General features: G+C 41.0%; 1 protein-coding gene across 2 annotated transcripts in view; it reads left to right on the top strand.

Annotated features, from left to right (window-relative positions):
- Positions 1-316: 316 nt before the first annotated feature.
- Positions 317-23,039, top strand: part of LOC143335877 (heparan sulfate glucosamine 3-O-sulfotransferase 5) — an 82,035-nt gene continuing 59,312 nt past the window's right edge. The window contains exon 1 of one of the 2 annotated variants that reach the window (XM_076755528.1): positions 317-724. The gene's annotated coding sequence lies outside the window, so the exon portion shown is untranslated. The remainder of the gene's footprint in view (positions 725-23,039) is intronic. The other variant, XM_076755529.1, reaches the window with a different exon arrangement.

Genomic DNA, 23,039 nt, shown 5'->3' with positions numbered 1-23,039 from the left:
AAATTCTCTCCAGCTTGTTCAGTAGTCAGCAGCCAGACTTTGAACTAAGAATGCTACTGAGAACCAAGGTTTGGAATTTATTTGAATATCTTTTCATCAGCGATAACACAGAATCCAATAAAAAATATGTTATCTGTCCTCCAAATTCAAATCATCTGCACCCAGAAATTCTGCAATAAATCACTCTCTGTTGTAGGAAACCTAAAGACTGAGACTGGTATTTGTATTCTTAAAAACTTTTCAGCACTCTCACACTGGGCTGAGCATCTTTGCGCATCCGCCCTTCCTCCCTCCCTCCTCCTCCTCCTCCTCCTTCAGGAACACGCCCCAGCTCTCCCCGTGCGCTCGTCTCCAGTCAGCAGTACTACCGCGAGCTCCATGCGCCTCCACACACTGACCGGCGGGGTGCTGGAGGGGGGCGCTCCGGTATAAGTGGACTTCAGAAAGCCTTCCTGAGAGGAAAGGTAACAATGTCGGCGCGGCAGGACGTCTACTGAGTGTTTCTTTCTGCATGTTCTTTGCGCACCTGGCCGTCCGAGCGGATCACCCGAATCGGAGCCCTCTTCACTTCCGCACCTGCCGCTACTTGTCCTGTTAAACCCGAACACACACGCCTCCGAGGGAGATGTGGAGAGGCTCTCTGACCTCCGCTGCTTCCCGGCTCTGCCTCCGGAGCGTCTGGCTGGAAGGGTAGCTGCCTAGTCCCGAGGAGGATGGCGAACAGGTAGAACCAGCCATCTCTTTAACACTTTTGTTTAGTCCAAGCATATGGAAAATAGGATGCTGAGGATTAAATGTAATCATATTCACACAGTGAGTTTACAGTGACCTTATGGCGCTCTGCGGTGCGCTCTTTGTAGAAGATCAGGGGAACATTTCTGCCCAGGTTTGACATTCTGCTGTTTTTCTGCACTTTCTATTCATTTCTTACTCTTTCACATGAATGATCAAGTTGTAGCTACAGTGCAACAAACTTGGGTTTCCGTCCTGCTGGACTGCTGTACTGATTCAGCAGCTCAATGATCACACACCATGTATTTTCAAAGACATAAGAATCTTGTTTGTGCAAGCCTGAGCATAGAGCAAACTGAAACACTATTGAATTATTTCTCTGGATCATGATCTTGCCTCCAGAGTTGGACTTTAATTTAGATTTCAGCACAGTCTTTTCCTATTCAAACACTGGCACCATTACTCTCTGACTCTTGGTGTTTCAGAGGTGGAGCACAGTCATTCAGTGGTCCAGTTAACACATTCAGCGCCTCACTGTGCAACATTTCTTACTTTCCCCTTGTGTTTGTGGAACCATCAGCCTTGTCTCAGGATATTTATTATTGTCTCAGGCGACAGGTGCTATTTTCAGTGCTGCTGCATGTCATCATTATTCTGCATTAACTCTCTAATAGGGCTTTTGTTATTAGTTAAGTGCCTAAAGCTCTGTGGCAGCTCTGTGGAAAAGACGGAGTGCAGAAGTGGAGAGTAATGAGCCATCGGTGTGTTGGATACTTCTTTGGTTTCACACTAACAGTATGAGGCTGTAAGCGCCTCAAAATACTTTGTTATCCCAGTTCTGCACTGTATCTACCAAATTTCGGGCTTGAACATGCCCTGTTGGCACCAGTGGACTCCACACTACCCAACAGCTCTGATAGCGCTGTGAAAAAAAGAATCATCAGGGAATAAAGGCAGTTTCTGTCAGCGCAATCATTTTCCTTGCACCTGGAGTCACTTTGTGATCTTTCTTTAAATGATCATGATCTTCCTCTAACCTTAATCAAGCATTTCTAGTTTAACAATGGTTTAAAAAAAAAAAAAAGATTGTAGTAGTAGCAGATTAGAAAACGTTCAGGAGTAATCTTTTTAAACTTGATATGCATTTGCGAAGGCACTGAGCGGGGCTGTGGCCAGAATTTCAGAGAGGTCATGAGCTGTTTCGGGAAACTGAGAAGAACCATTTAATCTGGGAAATGACTAGGAAATTATGGCCCTGTTACATAAAGTGTGAGAGTTTTATGTCCATTAGCGTGTTTCTGGGTGTGCTGAGGGGGCTGTATCCTCACTGACCAGTTCATCAGCAAGCCCTGTGCATGCTGAAGCACAGTTGCTGTTGTTCAGTTTTGAGGGTGGGAAATGGTAAATGTACTGAACGTATATTGTTATGGTATTTTCTTTTGATGTCCTCAGATAGAAGTGTAAGAGAGCCACTCAATAGGAGTAGACATATTTGGCCATAGGAGAGTAATGGTGCAGAAAAGCAGCATATTTTCATTTTAAATAGTCCGAAGCAACCAAAATAACCACAGAAAAAGCAACACTGCGTCCAGTAGTGAGAGTGAGACGTTATCTGAGCTGGCAGTGATCCACTCCTAACATCTGACAGGATGATGCATTAATGATTTAATGATAACATATAACCATAATGTTATATCTGTATGTTTGAGATCTTTTTATGAAGTTTCAACTAAGTCAGCATCTGAGCTCTACACGTTTCAATATCCTTGATATAGATCATACTGATTAGATATCAGGATTCCAAGTGCAACCCAAAGCTACTATCTGTATCTGTATCTCATTAAGTCACAAAAGCATCAGTATTTGTGTCTATATTCTGTATTGTGGTCTACTGGAGAGGATAAAAGTTGTCTAGTTTGCATCATTTTCCTCATTTAATTGTTTTCTACTGCTTCTACTATTCATACTCCTCATGCATATATCTTTAGGTTGGCTGCCAAGAAAATAATCTATTATTTTAACCATGTGCCTGAATTAATAGAATAATTAAACAAGATTTGTGTTTGAACTCCACTTTCAAAAAACAAAAGCTGTGTAGCTGTTGATGGTCCCAGTGGAAAACAGATCCCACCAAAAATAAAAAAAAAACAACAAATGTTTGAAATGCTAATTTAAGAAAAATGAGAAATCTAATGACATAAGTGTGAAACTCTCCCTCGGCCCATTCATTTTGCGGTTTTGAGACGGTTCCTAACTCCAACTCCTCAGTTTTTTGTCTTCTTTCGCTTCAATGCTAGATCATGAGGAAACATAAGCAGTGTGGAACATCATTCAAGCTGTATTACACACCACACAATTCATCTGGTGAAAAGTGATGAAAAGTCATTGCGAGTGAAGGTCAGCATATTGAACTATTTGCACCTCTTTTTAGCCTTACCTGTTCAAAGCACATTTCCTGTGCATATATGAATAGTTAGAATATTTTCCAGCCAGGTTAGAAAATGTGATTCTACATCTGTCAGTGTTTCGTTATTGTCTATTCTCAGCGTTTACATGCACGACGATATATAGGCGACCACACCCATCGCAAAATGAACTCATTCATTTTCTTCAGTTATTTTTAAAAGTAGCCAAATTTGAATATACTAAGCCTAAAAATAGTGGTTTCAGCCTAATAACCTTCCTCCTCTCAGCTTGCTAAAACCCCTAAATTAACAAAGGAAATACAGAGGTCATGACCCCAGTCTCCTCAATTGTAGTAATGCCTGGTTTAACCCTCGTTGAGCTCAGAAGAATTGTACAGTCCATGGTTAGTCCCACTGTTTTCATCTCAACCTAAAGGCACATCATCCCACAGTGCATCACAGTATGGAGCATGGCTCTAATCAGAGGACAACAGTAGGGGTATGAGTCGTTGCTGAAGGTCTAGTTTGAGCTATCAGAGGTCATGATGGCACACATGGTGTTCGCAGCAGCCAGGGCTGCATATTGTCCTATTCCTCTTAATGACTCCTGTGGGCAGGGCGGCAGCGGACATTGAGGAAGGGCCTGATAATGTTCTCCGGTGACCTTCCGGGAGTAACAAATGGAGTGCAGACGAAACAACCGAGCCCAGCCCAGGAGGCTGCCAACTCCAGTAAAACTGAAAAGAAAAGAGAGCAGGAGAGTGTTAGCCTATCAGTCTGATTTTACAGCAGCCTTTCCAGCGTGTCAATCCGGCCGCTCCCTTACGCCCCAGCCAGTTATTACATTTCACTCACGTTCGCCTTTGCAGAAGCGTTAATTGAATGCATCCAATATTCAGGCAAAGGCCTACCTACTGTACCAACATGACCTTGTTACCAGTTCCCGATAACTTTAGCAAGCAAGACACTTCAGTGAAAGTGAGGCCCTGTGGCGTGTTGTGTCATCACTCCAGATTCCTGATGGTCAACCTGCTTCGTCCAATTTACAAAGACGTGTTTTGGTAGCTACAACATGGATTAATTTCTGGCTTAGCAAGCAATTATGGAGGCAGGAGGAGGCAGAGACAGAGAGGAGGAGGGTGACTCTGTGGGATTGAAATCTGAGGATGGTGCAGAAATTTGTCAGCCCTCCATGCTGACACCCTTATCCAAGTCGTCTTCTCTCAGGATGGTGATATATGACTAAGGTGACCGTAATCATTATTCACAGACTGGTCTTCTGCTTCTTTTCCCTGGCATGCCTTCCTCCTGGGTCTGATCACTTGTGTTCTATTATGTGGCAGTAATGATTTGTGGAGGTCTGTGGTGCTGTAGCATCTGAAGGACGGCACGTTGCAGAGCCTTCCCAAACAATATCATAACCCACATCCATTAGCCATATGGGTTCCATTCCCCAGATTTGCTTGATGTAATTTCAGTGTGCTCCCACAGCGGAGCCACAGTGCAAGCTTGAGATTCATTTCATTAGATGATTTTTGGCTCCTCTAGTTTCTGCACCTTTATCAAAAGGTTCGTTTCCATTTAATAGTTGTCCTGTGGTTAGAATAAAGGCTGCAACTGAGAATGGTTTACTTTACAGAATAATCCCTCAATTATTTTTTCAATTAATTTCAGTAAAAAAATCAGATACAATGAAAAATGACAGTTGCAGTATCTCAAAAATTGTTTGTTTCTTCCAGCCCAAACAGCACAGTGTTCAATTCACATGACATGAAACAGATAAAAACAGCAAATCTTCACATTGTAGAAGCTGGTATCTGAAAATGTTTGGAATTTTCACTTGATTTAAAAGGATCATTTGGTGATCAAACGTGTCAGTTTTCCAGCAATCCAGTAATTGATTAATTGCCTCATTCTTGACCGTCACTTGTATCCAGTCATATAAATATTACATTACAACAATCATTTGAAAAAAACAAAAGGTCCAGTAACTAGATTTCTTTTCAGAGCTTTCAGGCACATCTTGTAGCGTTCATCATTGGATGGAGTTCAAGGCCATGAGATGTGACTGAAAGCTCTGGAGGAACTATGATAAGTGGACTCAGTGTTTATGTCAATGGACAAATTGTTCCAACATTAGTTGGCATCACTGTAAAAATCCATGTCTTAAATTCATTGTTACTCACCAAAGTTATCATGTGTATCCTTGAGGTATAACAAATGTATTAAGTGCATTTCCTTCCTCATAAATCATTTGTAGAGCTGATTGTTGACAGAATCTGAAACTTTCACTGTTAATCTCCATGTTATCTACAGGATTAGTCTTCTAGTCACTGCCTTTGTTGGTGCATTGCTGCATTTCTTGGCAGTGGAGCAGCATGAAATCATCATTAGAAGAAGCAAACATCGCTCTATAGCACCATTGGTGGTCTAAACCTCCGCAGGGTACCTTTAACTTTTTACAAATACCTTCAAAGTCGAGGCTAGTTCTTGTCTCTTGTAAAAAATATAGTCTGTGATCTTCAAATTGAGTATGGGTTTGTTCAGGTTTGTTAAAAAGTTGCCTCATTTTTATTGCCATACATCTAAAAAAAAGAATCAGGATCTGTGTTGTGTTCAAGAACACCGTGTATTTCATTAATCTGTAACTTAAGGATGACATTTGTCATCAAGTGTATCAAAATGCTGATAAAGGACGGTTTTGTTCTTCTCTGATGTACCTTCAGACAGAATGTTTATACAGAATGTTATTTATAGTGAAAGGATGACAAATTCTTGAATACAGTTTCTCAAGAACCTTTGAAAACCAGAGCAATATAAAGACTGAACTGCTGTTTGTTGCTGTGTTTCGCTCACCAGACTTTGTATAACTTTTCGGCCCTTTTAAAGTCATGGGGTACAACACCTGGATGTAACGTTGATGGTGTGTTTTATGTCTTATATTTGCTTCTGTGCGAACAGTGAAATGCAATAGCTCTCCCTCTGCATCGCTTGCATTTTAATGCCTTTGATTGAAGTCGTGCCGGTGCTTTGCTGGGATCCATATTTATTACCGCTGCTGTGTTTGCTGTGTAATTGACTTCTGAACACATAAATAATGACAGCTGTTATGGCCTCGCTTCTCCCTCTCCCCCCCTGCTGGATCTCTCGTTGACTGTCCATCCCCTCCTCCAGCTCACCTCTGCCTCCTGTCATAGCAGCCGCAGCTCTGCAAAGGGCAATTCGTTTGAAACGGAGCAAACAAAGCTGAAGTCCAGGTGGATGAGGTGTCTGGAAATAAAACATGCTCTCCCATCTAAGCGTGAAGATTGTTTATGGGCCTGTGCTGCTCATTGGATCGAGGATAGTGCCACTGCGGCCAGGGTGAGGGGTTTCCCATGGGGGTCACTCATGCTTCACATGTAAACACTCGGGGTGTCTGAAGGTGTTTGTGCTCAGTTAGCTTTGTCGCAGGATAGAACTGAAGAAGTGTCACGAATAGAGCGTGACTTTTGATGGAGTGTTGGAGTCGACATATATATGAATTTTTTTGAAAATGAATGAAACACATAACATAAACCAAAACTTTTAATTATACCAATAACAGTAGACTTCCCTGGAAATTAAATGAGTAACAATGAAAAATACAACTATACAATAATCTACTTAAATAGAGAAAAATTAGACTCAAATATTAAAAGCTCAGCCTAAAGAATACAGAGCTATAATAAACTATACAGAAATATTAGTGTAGGGTGTGGCGACTCTGTAGCTGACAGCTAAAATAGTCTGTCACTAGTGACACTAATGGCATCCTTTGTATTAATTTGTCCTTCAGTTGTTGTTGTTGTCTCTATGTGATGCATAAAGCCGTATAGACAGAAACAAAGGAAAGATTCATTCAAACATTGCTTAAATCTGCAGTTTGAACTCAAATCCTTCTGACATGGTGACAGTGGTCTTTAACAAATGTTCCTCAAACAGGAGGAAATAGTGCATTTGATGGGGATTTAGGGCAGCAGGATGTTGTATGTGGGATTGAATCAATATAAACTACAGTGTGTGTGTTCATGGAAGTAAGGGAACACGTCACCCAGTGCAAGTGTGTCTCATCGATGTGTTTTTAACAGAATTTGAACAACAATGGAGCTCTGTGGTCTGATGAAAAAGATGCATCAGGCTTTGATACTTGCACAGTACTTGTTAGTTGGATATGTTCATTGGTTGTTTGGATCTTATTTTCAATAAGAGAAATATTGAATATCACCAGGCTTATTCTTTAAGTAGAGTGCACAGAGCAGACAGCAGGACAGCTTTATAGATCCAGAGACCCTCACCAACCAGTACTTTTTGTGCTGCTCCCAGGTTTGCTGTGTATCATTTCATTTGTGGTAAGGGTACGCACCATGTGAGCACTGCATGAAGTAAAACACTAGCTGTATGTGGTCTGTGTAGACAGCTGCAGTGATTAAAGTAGGAGCGTATCTGTTCCGTTAGACACACGTGAGATGGACAACTTAAAAAATGCAGCTGAAACACTTCCTTTGCAGACAAGCTGTTGGGCCCTAAATGCCCAGGGGCTCTGGGGCCTCAGGGCATTGTGGCCAGTTGGTAATCCAGCTCTGCATGCCTGATGCAGTATATCTGTGATAAGCTAAAATCTACAGACTGAAAACTCATTTTATCAGACTGCACCTTGGTCCATTTAAAAAATAAAACTTGTATCCCCATGGTTGAGTGCACTTGTCTTGTAATTGTAAGTTGTTTTGGATAAATACATCAGCAATATAAAAGTAATGTCCTGCAGAGCTTAATCAGTATGTAGTGACAGGCTTCGTTCTGGATTTCTCTTCGCTCTGTGCTCAGTGTTGCGTCACGTCCTGCGAATTCAAGCAGACATGCCTGAACTTCATTGTATTCTGAACTATTTCATCACTGTTATAGGTCTGACTCACATTTCCACTCTGTCATTTCTGCTGGTATCTGTCATGTCAGTTATACAGTCAACCCAGTATAGATGTCTAATTTGAAAACAAGCACAGGAAACGTAGCCCAAGCTCAAACTCTGCAGTGTGTCTGTTGTAGCTTTTTCATCCACCTCACTGTGTTGACAAAAAAGCCGATGTCTGTCTGCTCCAGCTGTCTGCAGACGGAGAGTCGCTGTCGTTTTTTCCTCCCAACTTTGACTGTCGAATCATGGCTCAATCCTTCCTTTCTGAGCTGCAGCCCTGCTGCTGCTGCTGCTGCTGCTGCTGCTGCTGCTGCTGCTGCTGAAACACAGCCATAAAAAAGACTTACCACTCAAGCTTTATTGACATGCGTGGACATAACGCTGCCACACTAAATGCAAAAATCATTCATAATTATATTTCTAGCAGAGAGCTGATTTACTCTGAGTCATTTCGGCAGAGTAATGGCATCTCGAGCTAAATGAGAGGCAGGTTCATCAAAGTGCCTTCCCTTGGGGCATTTCAGAATTGGTGGAAAAAAAAGACAAAATGGGAAATTTCTTTTTTGAGCCAGAAATTTTTCGTCTCTGCTGAAAAACACAAGCAAAGGAACGAGATAATTAGACATGGTGTTTTCTGACATTAGTGTATCATACAAGTGGGAAAAAAAGCAATTTTAGCTCCAAAATGAAGGTTTTTTAGGAGTCAACATAACTTCAAATGTGGGTTATTTAAGGATTTTCGCAGGACTTTGGGAACAAACATGTCCCAACAGAGCACTCTTAACTCAGGAGCCTGTATTGGCCTCACATGGGTCTGCATATGACGGCCTGTCAGTGCCTTTGTCTGCACGTAACACCAGCGATCCGGCCGTGATGCTTAATTCTCTGCAGCTATCTGCTGCTATCAATTAGAGCATTTATGGGGAGGTGCTGTCAGAGTTACCATAGCAACCAGTGTCTTTGGCAGTGCGTTGCATCCCCGCAGGGCTGTAGATGGAGCGCTTGCAAGTAGTACTGCACAGTACATTTTAAAGATTCAAAATCTTCAGCGCCCGGGGACAGAAACAATAAGCATGAAATACTTAGCAGTGTTGGCAGACTTGTGCTGTTCGTGGACACAGCTTCTCCTCAGCATCTTGGCTTTGTATGAGTTGCTTAGGCTATTTTGAATGTTAACGGATAGCTTTGACAATCTGAGGAAGTTGCAAAAGTGTCTAGCAGGCAGAAGTAGTAATTTACTGGAAGCAAGCCCAGAGTTATACAGCATATACTTTCAAATTACCTGCTCACACACTTTTACAAGCTGCTTTAGGATTCTGTCAAATGAAAATGTCTGAGTTAACAACTTACTATTCTTCTATAACACACTTTATGACCAGTCATGCCCTGATTTCTTAAAATATTTGGATTTAGTGGTGGGTTTTACGCGAGTCTTAAATTGAAATGTCAAGAGATGTTGCCTCTCAGGGATCAGAGCTACCAATGAAAATGCAGAGGTCATGTCCTCTGTATTTGGTCTCTGAATTTAAGGGTTTAAGGGACTAGAGGGAGTTTATATTCTACAATTAAAACTTATCAGTGGTGATATTTTACAGGATAGCTCCTCTGTCTCAGGTTGTATATATATTTGAAGTTGACTGACTTCAGACCAACAAAAATAAAGGGTTTAGTGTTTTTTAACTCCTCACAGTGAGGAGGAGGAGGAGCATTTCAACAAGGCAGTGGAACTCTCCTTCTCACGCTATACGAGACTATACATTATACACTAAAACTATGTACAGCAGATATTGTACATGGTCCATGATCTGATGCAAAAATGATAAAGGTACATTTGGAACAATACGGTACCTTACAATCCAGAGCTGTGGTGGAAATGATTTTAGCTCCAATTCAAGAAGATTTGACGTTTTTACGTGTTTAACTGGGATTTACTGGGTAATTTTTTAACTTGTCCTTCAGGAGGTTGAATTTCTCACTGACATGCTGTCAACACAGTCCCTGGATCAGTGTCATCCATCTAAATTTGGTATTTTCAACAAATGCTATATGGATGTGTGTTGTTGGGAAAAAGCAGCTCAGCGCCTCAATTATCGCCATTAACTGGGAGAGTACTTTAGAAGTGCAGTTAGCTGCTAACTTTAACGCATTTACGAAATCACTGTGCATTTTACTGACTTCTGTACAGTTTTAAAATTGAGCGTGCCAATGGACATGGTAGACACTCTTCATAAAGGGGATAGCTTGCACTTGGTATGTGATTGGAGAATGTGACTAGCTAGCTGGAAAAGATTGTGTATGTTGGTGACACTGATTCAGTTTTTCAACAGCTGTATTTCAGCAACATTTGGTATCTATCCAGTAAGTATCAGAGAGTCTTTCTACCCATAAAACTGTGCAGTCACTGCGTTTTTATTGATACATTGTGCTAACTCACACTACATGTATTTAGGAGCCTTTGTGCACCTCTGAACCTGTGACTTTTATGCTGCTGCACAGATAAAATGCAAACACTGAACCCCTTTTCTGTTTTATCCAGTGGCAATTTCAGTAAAATGTATTCAAGCAAGATGACTGCATCCTCAGCAGTGTTGACTAAAAAGAGAGAAAGGCAGTGGTACTTTCTGCAATTCAACTCTTAGAAGAAGAGGAATAATATGGAGCTGCAGATGGCTGGAAGATGCAAACAGTGTGATTTGTCTATATGTATGTTATATCACAGCAGTCACTAGACTAGAGTTTAAACACAACATGTAAAATGCTACTCCAGAAATGATGGCTCTTTGAACTTCAAATCAGATCATCGTCAAATCGCTCGAACTGCGGACAGCCAAGCAAAGAATTCTGACCTGCTAAAAATCAATATGATCATCTGAAAGCCAGATCATTGATCATGCAGGTGATTAATCAGGCATCATGTTCTCCTCAAACTGCACAAACAACAATAGATCAGGCAGACAGTCTGACTCCGAAATGAGTCAAGGGCAACTCATTGTGCTGAATCTGAACAGGGTCTGCAAAGCTTTGGTAGTGAGTGGTGGAAATAAAGACAGTGTATTTCTAAAAAGATTATTTCTTTGTAGTGATATCTATGAGGGGGGGTTATGCTGCATAAGGAGGAGCTCCACTCATGACCTCAGTGTTCCTAAAATCGTGACTACAGCTGTGACGATTGGCTTTGTTTTTTGGCTTTGATGCTGGTACTTTTTAAATTCAATATCTTTGACTTCTGTGACTGAAGAAGAAAACACCAAACATGGATTTAGTATTTACACACTGCACAGGTGGTGGGGAGAAGGTTTGGCACAGCGAGATGAAGTTTTCAGAAGAGTTCTGTTGGTGGCTGCTCTGTCAGGGATCAGCAGATAAAAAGTGGTCAACCTCAACCATCCTGTCAGAAGAAGGAAGCAGTAAGAGCCTGCGGCTGCCTGCCTGTGGAGAGTGACGCTGATGAGCGGTAATCTGAACCTTCTTTGGAGCGAGACAAACACCAGCAGCCTCCTTCCATCCCAGCTGTGAGTTATGGCTCTCCTTTATCTGATGGAGCACTTAGTCTCCAGGCCAGCCTTGTTTTCAAGTATTCTTTTCACTTACGCCCGATCGATCGCTGTTGCCAAGTGTTAATGATGAGTCATACTATTAAATGTGATGACCTGCGGCTGTATTCTATTACCTTGCTTTCTTGCACAGGCAGACCTCTGTAATTAAGGTTCAAGTAGATGCAGTAGGAGAAGCAGGTTGGAGCCAAAACTCAATTAAAAATAGCCTTCGTGCGCATGCCACCGACGAAGAAATGTTGAGCACAGTTTAAAAGTTTTAATGCTTTATTGGTTTCTGTCGCCTGAGGAGATGAATGTTTTCTTTAAACTGATGCTGAGATAAAATACTGCTGTACGAGTGGCAGGATAATCATTTACTGGAATTAATGGCCAGTCCCAGCCTTTTTAATTCATACTGTTTTCATTTTTCTATAGTCTGTTGGGAATATGTGGTGAGAGATGTAATGCAGAGGTCTCCGGTCAGAGCGAGGGGTTTTTATGCTCATTAATAATGTAATATGACAAAAGCAGGATGTGACAGTGTTGTGTAATAAAAAGGCAGCTCACTGTGCTATTAGCGGCCTGTTTTTTAAAACTGACAGAAGTGTTCGGGAAAAAGTGACGGAGTAGATAAGTGATCTTTTTTAGCTTTTATCAGCTTGATGTCAGAGGTCAGTCAAGCTCTTTCGACTGGCTGCCACAGGGGACAATAAAACCACAGGATGGAGCCATTTCTGCTGCTCAGACGTGGGTCGTCTCAGACGGTGCCTGAGTGAATTTCATTTAATGCCGAGCTGAGTTATTCACATGATAAGAGAGAAACAAACCCTTTCATTAGCAGTAGTGATGTCTGGCTGTTATCAGTGTGTGTTCCCTTTTGATGCAAACAGTTGATACTCCCCCTCGAAAACTACATGTCTTTTAAATGGGTTTTTTTTTTCATTGTGTTGCTGCTTATTTACACACTTTTACAGTGTATTAATCTAGAAAATGACACATTCTAATAAAATCTGCCCGTTTGTCTTCTTTAAGTCTAACAATGAAATTAGAATTGTGGTCTTTTACAGCGTTTGATACCTGAAAATCCTATTTTGTTTTATTGATAGAGAACTGAGGCTGAACACTGTGTTCACATCTCTAACTCACAAACCACAATGAAAAAAATCATTTTAAGCAGAATTTAGTTTTAGTCACTAAAAATCAATTCTTGTCTCAGGAGCACTGTCCTATTTAGTTTCCATGTTTGTTTCTTTATACCAGATTAATACAATTGCACATTTTTTTTCTGTACATTAAAGTGTAAATGTAATGATTTTATCCCGTAAGTATTCAGATACACTTAGATGAATGTACAATCTTGGTAAACTCATAACTGTTTCCTAATCCAGATGAGTTTCTCTCATCTGGATTATGACATCTGAACAGACTGTTTAGAGACAGTGTTTTGTGTTGAAGTCCATCCCAGGTGGAAATCACACCCTTTCATTCTTTTTTCAAGACGTCTTTGCACTTTTGCCTTTATTGGATTTTGCCTTTATTGCATAGCAGACAGAGAGAAGAGAGAGACAGAGGTCCCCGGTCAGAATCAGAGTGCAGACGCTATGACACAGAGTGCTCATCTTAACCACGAGGCCACCAGAACGCCATACAGTCTTTATCTTTTCTCCTCTTTCTATTGTTACAGTTCATTCAACTATAAAATCTGGAGGAGGGGAAATGACTTCCGTAAGTGATATGATGGTAAAAGCCACACATTTTTTGAGGATAAAAGCTTTGCACCAGTTCCATATTATATACTAACTCTATAAAGTCCACACTATGCAGTAATGTTCGCAGTGTGCTGCAGTGTGGTCGTTAGTGTACAGGTTTTACTAAAAGGAAACAATACAAGGTGCCCACCTGCAGACACAGCACTGTACGTTTGGAACTCCACTGTCAATTTCATTTTTTTCCCCATGTTTTACGAGTTAAGTTTTTATGAGGTTCAGTATCATTGAGCAATTGCAACGCCATCCAGAACTGTTCCCCAGCTGTGAGCAGCTCCATTTCCATTGTGTGCTGCATTGTGGGATTGCCATATCCATCAAAAGCTCAGTCAAAAAGTGGGTTCTTTTAGTGGCTGCATGCTGGCGTTTTTAAGGCATACTTAATTGTTTCACCCTCACAGTGTGAAAGTGCTTCTAACATCACACAAAACATGGTTAGATGAATCATTTAGTGTAGAACTGGGATACGGGAATGGGGTCTTAAGAGGTATAATATAACTGTGGTCAATTAGTGACATTATATTCGTTCTAGTATCATCTCAGTATCTGAAAGAAATGTTGGATTAATCCTTTGCAGTGCAGCAAGATACAGTAATGTAAGTACAGATTCAGTAATGTAAGTACAGACTATATTTTACATGCCACTGATGTACAGTTTGTGAAGAAAGAAATGCTTGTGCTTTCATTTCAAGCCTTTCAGTCTACAGGCAGCAGTCCTCCCAGGTTTAAGGCGGTCTCAGGTCAGTCCTGCAACTCTGTATTCAGGTCAGCTTTTAAATGCTCAAAGGAATCTAATAAAGGACGTGTCAAAGGCCATAAAGGCTGGAAAACTGGAAATATTCTGCAGTCAAAATAGGAAAATCCTATTAATATTTAATGTGTTCCACTGTGACAGAGCTGGGTTGAGACAGCTTTTCTCTTTTTTGTCACTTAGCTGTGTCATCTGTAATCACGAGCCAGTATGCCTGCTCTGGCAGGAAGGCAGCAGATTTTAGAGGCCACAACACTGTGAGGATTGGTTTTGGTTTTCAGAGATGTTCACCAGATAAAGGACAGTGTTACATCAGTGACTTGATAGAATTTTGTTGCACGCAGAGTAGTACAGCATGCTGCTGCATTGCTGAATGAGGAAGAAGTGGGTGTAGAACAAAGGGGAGAAGACATCAGCATATCAGTGTTTTCTGATGCTTTGTGCTGTAGACGGTTGACCTTGCTGTGCTTAACTAGATCTACTTGGAGAAAAAACATAACTGTGATTTAGACTTGAAGTGGAAGATAAAGGTAAAGGGAAACAGAAACTTGAAAACAAAAGCCATTTTCCATATTCCTACTTTGTTCTGTCAATAGAGCTTCAGAGATGTCTGAGGTTCAGGTTCTTGGTAGCTGAAGTGTGGATATGGTAGGTTGTGGAATGACTGCACAATACAATCAATCAGTTGTCATTATAAACGATGAAGGAGGCCTCAGTGATTAACTGTTTTGAAGTCAAAATCATGATTTGCAATAGAATTATTGTAATGATACAACTTGACACAATTTGCAGACAAATTGTTTACTGACAGCAGTTTTATGAAGTGTTCCTGAGTCCATGTAATAATCTCCTTCATACAATCAGTTGTTCACAAAGTGGTGAACCTCGGTCCATTCTTGCTTGTGAGCGACTGAGCCTTTCGAGGATCTTTTGTTTCCCTAAGTCTGTTTTTAAAATGTGCCTTGGAATGTACCAGCAGCAGACTTCCCCTCCTGCTTCTCTAGTTGTTCGGTGAGGCTAGGCAACTTGTAAATGATTAATTTCTATGAGATAACTAAAGATTTCTTGCAAATAAAAGTAACTTGTATGGGGTTCTGCAGGACTACGTATCTACTGCATTTCCGAGAAAATGTCTGGATCTATTTAAAAGAATGAAATTTAGAGCAGATGAACTTTAAATCCTGTCTCTGATTGGCTTTTCTTCTGTGAGCACATAAACGTGATGAATCACCAGATCAATTAAGAGCTGCACCTAAAGTTACTCTTACACTTTCCTGGAAGTAGGAGCGAGTCACTTGATAAATGTTTCTAATTCTTCACATTCGGAGAAGAATTGTTTTTTGTCCTGATTTGAGTCTTTACAGGAGTCTAATTTACAAAACTTTGATAAATACGAGCCCTGGTTGTTAGTGTTGTGATGCTGTGCAGTTTCGAATCACCATTCAGTATTTCTTCTTTGCCTGGGTGCTCTTCAGGGAAAAGTTATCAGCATTGAAATAATCCTCTTTTCACACACACAGCCAACTCTAGCTGGATTCCAGTTGACTGAAATATGAAGGACCCAAAGCCAAATGAACACAAAGTCTTCAGCTGTAAATTTCCACCATAAAAAGCTGTCAGGTTCCACCAAAAAGCCATAAAACCGTCAGAGGTGAAAAAGATTCAACATTATGCAATCTGTTACAATTCAGAATAGAGAAACAGGTGGGAAATGTTTCCGTGTCCCCTCAGGACAAGACTTCCTCCGCAGAATCGCATCGAATACATCAAGAGTTTTTGTCACAGGATAGAATGAGGTGGAAATGTGTTTCAAGTCAGGGTACAGAACATCCACTGGGATGTAACCTAGATGTTTTATCTGCACAGATCTGCTGCCATGCCTGCCATATCTCTGACTCAATACTGTTGCTCTGTTGACCTTGGGGGGAACAGAGGAAGATGGGATACAGCCTGAAAGAAAAGCTCGGAGCCGGTTTGTTTCAGGTTGTATTTGTTTACACGTGGGGGGAACATTTACACGAACACCTGGAGACCGTCTGCCTGGACGATGCTCCTCTAGGGGAAGCTGTAGTTGTATGCTAGATAGTATAAAATCTCTGAGGCTGCAATTATAAGTGCTGAAGGAAACACAGCGAAGCCTGAGTGCTCGTTCTTCAGGCCTGTTCTGCTGAGTCTCCTTTTTCACCTTCCTCTCACCTGCTCAAAGCACAGCAATGAGCCTTCCCTTCAGCTGTGCTCCTTCAGCACACATATCACCCATGATCACCTTGCTTTAATTACTGGGACATACACCTTACATATAATATCATTATTTTTGTGCCAGAATTTGAGTCTTTCTCATAACATAGTCACTCAGTGTGAGTCTGAGCATAGAACGAGCAAAGAAAAATGAAAGCTAATGCATCTCTGAACTGTAATTCTAGTTAATAGTGTGCGGGTGAGAGAACTGTGTTCTGCTCTGTCCTGTTTAGGGCTCTTTTCTCGTGAACCCTGCAGTGTGAAACAGATCGCAGTCAAGTGTGCTCTGCCCAGGGCTTCAGGGGTGTGTCAAGTGCACTTTTGCTAATTCCAAGGCCAAGCTCGCCTGGCGCACTTGTCGTGCACTTGGACATAGGGTGAGATCAGAGAGGATATATTAAACATTATAGGTGGGTGTGTTAGAGGTTTTTCAGCCCCTATAAACTCAGGGCTCTTCCCGTCATGACGCACTGATGGTATGGGAGAGTTTTCGTCAGAGGAAACCTGTTGTCTGGTACGTGCAGAGTTTCACAAATGAGTCAGCTCAGATACTCCATACTGCCAAGAGCAGATGATGTCTCTCCAGTGGAATTCACTTTTCTTGACATGTTGAGGACGATCACCATGATTTTCCATTTGTAATGGTGCATGATTTTATTTGTCATCACCAATGCAAACGATCACCATCTGCAGTTCAGGACCACCGCAAATAATATGAAAGTAGAATTAAAAATGTGTCTAGTTATCTTGACAAAATGCCTGCTTGTCTTCATATTGTGACATTAATGGGAAACATGACAAAATTTTATACTGGCTGCCCAGTGTTACCCGGTGTTTTACATGGAGGGCAGCACTGGCAACAACACGTCTGCTGGTTTACGGTAGAAACTTGGTCGTATTTGATGTGCTCATGAGCACAGATGTTTCTGTGGTTATTTCACAACAATCTGATGCTGGTTCTACAATATGTAACTGCGTGTAACAGTGGTTTGACAGTGACATCATGCCTCCAGGTATAGACAACAGGTGCACGGACACCTGCTGCCTTCAGACAGATGTAAAGAGTCACCAGAGTGAAGGGACAGCCTCCGGTAGAGACTGCTAACTGTCTTAGATGACGGAGATAGTAAGAGTCACTCATTAATCTTCATCCTGTCTGGCTGACATTGATGCCAAAATTGGAAGAAAACTTTGTTTTCTGTGTGATCAGCAGGTTGAAATTGGCATTTTTGAAATTTCAGGGTTTATTTGGTCGTGCCTTCATCAAAGGGAGTGACCAAAATATTAAAGACCGCTATCAGCCTGCTCTCATCTTGCTCTGAGCAGACAGGCCGTGAACTGAGTGAAATGCACTCATTGTTGCCACCACGATGGCAGAACGCTGCTGGACTGACAGCACCGCAGCCCCCACCTCACACCTCCTCACATGGTGACTCACCAAGATACCACCGGACGAGGAAACAGTCTCAGTGTGACCTTTGAAAATGCGCCCTGCGCCAACATGATGGCATCCTCAGTCTCAAGTATTGACATTATGCAGGGGTGGCATTCTGTTTGGCTTTGTTTCAATTCTGGTTATGTTTCTTAGCTCCCATTTGTTATTGCTTGCTGTCATATTTTCAAGTTAAAAGTCATGATTGTTGGTTCAGAAAGCCGACTCTACATTTCTTGAAGTGTGGGCACACACGTCCACATTTTTCATAAGTAATTGCCTGACAGCATCACAGATGTCAGATTTGAGATCATCTTTAGCACAGTTTCCTGTAGCTTAGCTCAGTTAGCTTACTTTGTGTTATAGCAGCAGCTCTATATTTCTATGCTGAAAATTATCAGATAATTCTTCACAATGATCATTAAAGCTGCTGATTTTTGCTTATTGTGGAATCTGATTTATAAACATCAATTAAAACACATAATTCAGCCATCTATGTAAAATAGAACAGTGTAGGAGAACTGATCTTAATAGAGCCACTTTGTAACAGCAGTCAATGTTTGTCTGACTGCTATAGATGATTTGCCAGCCATTATATAATGCATGATACTACTTTTTTTCACTGGTTAAATGGTACTCTGTGACAGGTTAGCATGATGTGTGAAGCTGGTGAATTAAGATGAATGTAAATACTTCGCACATTACTGGATTGGTACAAAATATTGCCTTATTTTTTGGCAGGAGTTATTCTGTTTAACAGTATCCTTGCAGCAGGAACCACATTGTTTTCTCTTCTGCTCTGTTCACTCGCTGCAGTGACTTTATGTTGATGCATTAAGCTACAGCTGATACTAACTCATCACTTTCTGCCTGTATTCACAGTAATTGCATTTTAATGTGAATGCAGCAGTTGGCCTTTTTTTGGAAACCAGAAGTATTAACAGCGCCATTAAGAGTAAACAAACGTCACTGAAAAAATGACTTGATAGCATTCTAAAAGTACCTTTTCAGCCCTTCATCATGAGAGAAATAGATCTATCTATCTATCTATCTGTCTGTCTGTCTGTCTATCTGTCTAGACAGATAGATTGCTTAACCTGTGACCTGTCATACATATCCTTCTGTCTGTCGAAATAGACAGATAGATAGATAGATAGATAGATAGATAGATAGATACAGATATATGGTGTCATACACTTTCTTGAAGATTATTAAGCATTTTTTGAAATGAGAGGAGGTTAGTTATGCTTGTGGGAAATGATGAGTGCCTGTGAATGCTAAACCCCTGAAGATTAAACTCCTAACTGTGGGGTCTTTCAGTAGTTTCCAGTTAAAGACTGAGGCTGCACTGGGTAGCGGTCATTAATAAATGTAGACACAGGCCAGTGCTATATGATTTCAGTCAGCCTTAGTGCATGAGTGAAGAATCAACCAAAACAGAGGAATTTTGAGAATGAAGGATGGTAAAAAGAATACATACGTAAGCATTACGGGAAGTGGAGATGATGTTTGGGGTGGTGGTTGGCGGGTGGAATTTGAGGTGGAAGCAGGGACAATACAGAGGAGGGCCAGCTCTTTAAAATAACAGTTTGTTTGAAGCGACTGACCCTAGGGTTAACGCATTCACAAGTCATGAGTGTCCCCCATCTCCACTGCTACCTCCACTGAGCTGAGGACACAGCAGCATTTTCTATGATTAGGTACTGCTTCTGCCTCACAAGCACAATGGAGATGAGGGAGACGGCGGGGGGTGAAAGTGGGGAGGAGAGTGTCGAGCAGGGATTGGATTGGAGATGAGAGCAGCAGGGCCATCCATTCTGAAATGCCAGTGAATGCCTGCATCAGTACATCTAATATGTGGATGAATGTCCTGACCTTCAGTGGTTATCTTCAGTAGAGTCCACTGACCCTCACATCGCTCTCTTTGACAAGATTTGCTTAAAGCTGAACTCGGCAAAATTTTTGAGTAAAAATAGAGCCGTTGTACCAAATGAATCCACAAAGTAGGGCTGCAGTACTGATGAATATCTGATTCCCAGCTATAGAAAATCTCTATATTTGCCCTAATTTCCCAAATTAAATTGTGGTTGCGGGCATTATCAGTCACAGGAAAATTTCCACCCACAGGAAGTGACTGTATCCTAAACAGAAGTAAGTGGGCGGTTTGTCAAGAGAAAGCTGCGTTCACAAGCATTATCTGATGCTTATATTCTGCCATCTACAGGCTGCAGTACTACTTACATCACCCAAAAAATAAACTATAGGAAAGAATAAATATACTGACAATTTCTAAAATTTGACCTCAGTACATGTAATTACAACTTGCTTGTAAATTCTTGTGTGCAAATCTGAAGGCATGGAAGCAGGGAGAAAGGCCAGAGGGTCACCAGATATATTGGGATTTATCCTCTGAAGGCCATGAATGTCCAAACTTCATGGACATCATAACTTTAGTTTTTTGTCATGGATCGAGGTGTTGGTGGGGAAATTTGGAGATTGTCCTCATGAAACAAACGACAGCCTTGGTCATTTGTTGGAACACTTTAAACAACTCAACTAAACTGCTTCCTGCAAGTGCCCTCTTCTGGTTTTGAGAATACTGTCTTGTCTGTCTTTCGTGGGCAGCACAGCTGGAAGTAGCTTGACAATGTACCATCGCCCAATGTCTTATTGAGGAGGTCAGGTGGAAAGAAGTGGGTAACTTTAACATCGGAGACTGCTGTTTGCATTAGTGCCAACAGTCAGTGCTGATTTCTTTTAACCTCGATCACAATCTTACCCCTTCACTTCAATGATCCTGATTTTTACTCTAGCACCATTACACGGTTGACAGTGTTGTTTGGAGGCAGATGTCTTAATTGCCTGACTTTTCAACGAGAAAGATGATCAGCTCAAAATCTAAACTGACCAGTACTTTGGTTTATGAGCAAAGACCATCACCTTCCCATGAGCCTCAACTGTACTTTGTGTTAACTGCTGATTAGCAAATGCTAACTCGCTAGATGAACATGTTTAACAATATACTTTCATTCTGGTGTTGTCATTGCAAGTATGGCTGTGCCTTAGTTTAGCCTTGCAGAGCCACAAGTGTAGCTGAAGACTCAGTTGTTTTTTGTCTTAAACCATAACCATGTTGTTTTAAACTTAACCAAAAGTTGTCAGATCAGAGAATGCTCATATAAATCTTTTTTTTTTTTCATGGTCATGGTTCGACAATGGAAAACAACCTATTTTGTCAGTGAGGTATGGCGAGAGTTTCTCAAGAATAAAATCCATGCCAGCAGTAATATGTCGCTGTGGACCAAAGCTTTGGACTGACTGACTAAAATCTTTAATTCTGTAATAATATTCTTTTGTTATATTGTGCAAAGACATGTTAACACTTTGGTATCTGAATCAGTATATATTCTACATTCTATTCATATTCTACATGCACAGGTATGATGATGTACATTACTGAGACAACAGACAATAAAAATTAATTTCTACTTGTATTTTAACCTTGTATTTCAGTCTTGTGGAGACTTGTAGGGGCCACTCCACTGCTCTAATGGATTATGTACTGTGTTCTTGTTTATATTCGCAGCATTAGCCTCCACATATTTCAGATTTTGCTTTTTTCCAAAGCTGAGCAGGATCTCTCTTTTTTTGGCACTGTGATAAATATGTTGCCCAATGAATGCCTTCAGTCCCAGTGGTATGATCATTTTCCACTGATCTGACTTCAGCTTAATGAGGCTGACACCTTCACGCTCCACATAATGAACCCACCTGTGACTTGACTAAGTCATGCTCTCTCAGTCTTAACATGTAGGAGGGAAATTTGTGCCACTGCATTGCATCATTTACATCGATTGCACCATGCTCGCTATGCATTTGAGCATGTAATCTCAACTTTGTTATATTTACAACAGCCATTAGAGGAGACATGTTTAGGTTGGTTGGTTCAATATGTCTGTTTCTGTCTCACTGTCTTTCATTGTGTCTGTTCCCCTCTGTGCTTAGATTGTGTGCATATATGAATGATACTCTTCGTCAAAGTTATCTGGCTTGGCCTATAGTAGCTACTGCCACACCACTAGCTACTGTGCACACCAAGGTTTATAAGAAGGCAGCTGACATGTTTCTCTGTGGAGTAATGTATTTTCTGCTGAACCCTATACCTGTGTAGACGTAATAATCTATGGCATTGTCATATACACAAATGTCTGCTTGGCCTCCATATTGCCGATAAAACACAATAGTGACTGAAACATACAACACTGAACAGGCCTGCTAGCAGTGCTATTGGCAACAGACAAAGGTTACACAAAGGTTACATATATGTGTGTGTGTGTGTGTGTGTGTGTGTGTGTATTTACAGTTAATATTCATTCAGACATCCTTCAGTATAGAGATTTACATAACGTTTCTATTTCTAACGATTCTGTAAGTTGTGGCTTGCCAGATGTATATAAATGCTGGAAATACTCTCGTATATATATTCTAGTATTCATATTCTTATTTTTTTGGTTTATTATTCTGAACAACCTCCAACTTCAATTTTGTCTCCCTTGCTTGTGAAATAAAACCTGCCCCCTCACTCACCAAGTTAATTGCTTAGATCGGGGACCCAATTGACTCATTGCTCAAGTTAGATTTTAGAAAAGTCTGAACAATCTAAGCTGGACAAAGAGAGAAAATGCAGTATAAACCGTCTATACGTCGAGAAGCGGCTGCAGCTCACACCAGCCACAGAGGAAATGGGTTTTGTCAGAGTAAAGAAGAAACATGTGAGGCCATAGTTGCTGTCCGTGGTGCTGAATCAGCCTCTTCCCCAGGATTATACTGCCTGTTGACACACAATGAGAGGATAAGAGCTGAGGGCACTGTGCTCATCGGCTTTTTGTCACAATAATGGGTTTTACCATTTAAGAAAATTAATGTAATGATTCTTGGCTTATCTCCATTGACAGAAAGGTATTTGTGCATTGAATGAAAAATATTCTTAATCCAAACACTGTAGCTCGTTAGTATGGCAAGTCATCTGGACTAATAGCTGTGACTGTGTTGAAAATGTAGGAGGCTACAACTGCATCATTTTATTTGTTCAAAGGCAGGTAATAATGAACTGTCATGTGAGTGATACATTTACTGCCTGTGTCATTGTTAAAGATGTGCACTTCGTGATGGGGTACAAACCCATTTCTAACCCTGTAAGACCAGTATACCGTGGCTGAGGTACACCTCTGCAGTTGTGCACTGTATAT

This window comes from Chaetodon auriga, chromosome 18, assembly GCF_051107435.1.
Source record: "Chaetodon auriga isolate fChaAug3 chromosome 18, fChaAug3.hap1, whole genome shotgun sequence".
Lineage (NCBI taxonomy): Eukaryota > Metazoa > Chordata > Actinopteri > Chaetodontiformes > Chaetodontidae > Chaetodon > Chaetodon auriga.
The sequence above is the reverse complement of the archived record's forward strand: the minus strand, read 5'-3'. Positions and strand labels throughout refer to the sequence as shown.